This window comes from Carya illinoinensis, chromosome 1 (assembly GCF_018687715.1).
Source record: "Carya illinoinensis cultivar Pawnee chromosome 1, C.illinoinensisPawnee_v1, whole genome shotgun sequence".
Taxonomy (NCBI): domain Eukaryota; kingdom Viridiplantae; phylum Streptophyta; class Magnoliopsida; order Fagales; family Juglandaceae; genus Carya; species Carya illinoinensis.
This window is the reverse complement of record NC_056752.1, coordinates 453,398-456,716: the sequence shown is the minus strand read 5'-3', so window position 1 is coordinate 456,716 and position 3,319 is coordinate 453,398.

Sequence of the window (3,319 nt, the reverse complement as noted above, 5' to 3'; positions counted from 1 at the left end):
ATCAACTTAACATGAAATCAACTCATTATAAATTGTTTAGATTTTTACTAACAATCATAATTTTATTATTGTTGGATTGTAATATTGATTTTTTTTTTATATTTATATTTTTAATATTGTTATTGTAATTATGAAACTATACTTATATTTTTTAATATCGGGAATGTAATATTGATTTTATTACAAGTTACAATAAAAAAAATATTGATATTTTTTGTTAGTGTTTATATGGATTAGTTCAATCCATTTACATAAAATGGATCGAAATGAGTCATGTCATATTAATCAATTTCTAATTAATTATTAAACGAATCAAAATGAGTAATACGACACGACTCATTATTTAAATAGGTCGTCTTATTTCAAGAAAACATTATCAAATCAAGTAGTGATCATGAAGAGGGGACTAAGCCTCGTGTTCAAATGAAAAGGTCATTAACAAGGAAAAATGGTTGGCTACAAAACATAATTAGGATGACGGCAAGCCTTCCACAAGAATATTTTTGTTGCCTACAAAGGAAATTTTGTTAAAAAGAAAGATCCACTACAACATTTTGTGGCTTTTGCCACGAGTTCTATTTCTATAACTTACTTTCGTGGAAAAAAGTGACATTTTGCCACTAAAATATTTGGAGAGAATAAATATAGACATTTTTCTATGAGATTGTCTTGGTCGATAATGTTTGATGGAAAAATATTTATTCCTATCACGTCCGTAATTTTTGTGACCAACTTATTTCATGGATAATAAAAATGGGCAGCATATGAATTTTTAGTGGAAATGATGAGTTAAATTGTCTTTTTACTATAGATTAAAGTCGTCATAAAAAATTGTTTAATTTATACCCTCATCACCGTGGCTTATTATTTTACCCACTATTAAATAAGTAATTTCCACGAATATTACTTGCAGCAAAAATCTCTACATATTTTTCCCTCCTTTTCTTTTTCCTTTTTTCTTTCTTCTTTCTTTTTTCTTCTTTCTTTTTCTTTTTCTCCTCCTTATTTCTCCCCCAGCCCACGTGCCACCCAGCCAAGATCTCCGTCCGTTTCCAACCTCCTCCACCCAGCCACGCCGTGTGCCGCCGTTCGACGACACCGCCCAGCCCACCAGCTCCCCCACACTCCGACAACCTCCCCCACCCCAACCTCTCTTCCCCACGCTCTCTCTCTCCTCCCCGTTGGCGTTGCGAAACCCATTCGGGTTGTGGGTTGTTGCGCCGCCCATTTTTGTCGTCATTGCTTCCATTCTCTTCCCCATTAACTGGCGACCTCACCCCTCTATTTTCAGCCCCTCTCGCACTGCCAAACTCCTCCACGAAAGGCTGCAAGCCGCGGCCTAAAATCCTCCCCGCGCCGCCGTCGCATCACCATTGGCCACCATCTTCTCACCACTTCATTACCGGTCCTCTAGCAACCCAAACAAATCCCCAGCCCCGATCCGCCACCTTTGAAGCCCCACCATCTCCATTTGTGATATAATTGCTTTAATACATTGTTGATCTGTGGCTCCACATTCTTTTATCTGTTCTTTTTAATTGATAGGTTACTGGATTTTAGCCTGTGAGTTTGGTCTTTGTTGAATTTCGCGGCTTAATTTGTTGGATTTGGTCTTTGTTGAATTTCACGGCTTCTGGTTTTTGCCTCATGTTTTGCTCATCTTATTATAAATGATTAGCCTCATGTTTTGCTCATCTTTTTTTGTATGTAAGCTCTGTTTTGTAGTTGTAGGATTTAGTTAATGGCTAACAATTGTAGGTATAAAGCTATGTTTTTTGTTTTGATCTGTAAGCTCGTTGGAACTGAGGTGCGTTTGTTTTTGTTCTATAGGTTCAAACTCTGTCTGTTGTCCATTTCTTTGTGATTATGAGGGTCTCAATTAGTAGTGCAGAATGACTTGTATTCAATGCTCACGATTTTGTAATCCTCTTGGTGTGTCTGTTTATATTTTTCAAGTTCATTTCATTTGGTTTTTTTACTAGGAATTGTATAGCAATATAAATGTGCATGAAAAATCTTGTTGGCTAAGTCACTTTAAGATGTATATATTTGTTGCGCCCAATTACTAGAGTACCTAATTTACCTGCTGATTTTGTAATCCTCTTGGTGTGTCTATTTATATTTACCTGCTCAATACTATGTACCTAATTTCTGTGTGTTGCCTATTAAATCTCCACAGGCCAGGGGGTTTGCAAAAGTTATAAGAGATATACAAATTGGGGTTTGCAAATCTTAGAGAGGCCCCTGTTTTAATTATAGTAAAGATGAGGAACTCGGGGTTAGGAAGGAAAGGCTAATAGATAATGAGTGTGGTGATGATAAGGTTCCATTTATTTATGCAAATGATTTCTAGAATCAGTATTTTCCATTGTGTGAAGAAAAAATCAATATATTGTGTAAGTTGGCAGAAAACTATTATACAATATTTTTATTTCCCTGTTTGAATTTGCTGACTTTAATAGATGTGTGCATTTTATTTTACTTGAGGTATTTACTTGTTAGAGTATTAGTGTTTTCTTTATCTCATCAGTAGATTCGGTTAGTTTCCTGTCATTTATATAGACTACTAACAGTAATTATCAAAATGAGAGATTCTAGACTTTCCATATGGTATGATATGTCTATTTCCCTTACTTAAAAAAAAATGATATGTCTATTTCCCTAAATAGATTTGGGTAATTTGCTAGAAAATACAAAAAATAAATCACTCTAGGAGTATGAGAGATTGTATACCTATAGAAGGAATCAAATGTGAGTATGTTGTCCGTGGTGAGATTGTCACCCTTGTGCTATTTTTCTAAACATGAAACATCCATGCATGCTTGCCTTTCAGACCAAATCTAGGGCCTCCATGGCACATATATTGCTTCTATTTGATTAAAAATAGAAGAACCTACTCACATGCATGCATGCCCTTTTTTGTTTAGGTATCATTGGAGACTCATACAAGCCATATGACTCAATTGCATGGAATTTGACTTGCAAGCACATTGTCCCATATCCCACCCCAATTAACTACTGCTTATGATTTCTTCTCCATGCAGATGATTTCTTCTCCATGTCATTTTATCTTTCTGAAATTTTCCATCAAGCATTTCTCAGTTATGGTTTTTGTAGGTCAAGCTGATTAGACACCCATTATTTTACAGGTAATTTGGCTTCATTTGTGTTGATGTTTGAGCATGGAATAGAGTTGGATAAAGATGAATTATTTTGAAGTATTGAGATTTTGTGATGGAGCAGTTTTGAGTTTGTAAAGCATGATTTGGTATTGCTTTCTAAAACTTGAATGTATTGAGAATGGTCAAGTTTGTAAAAA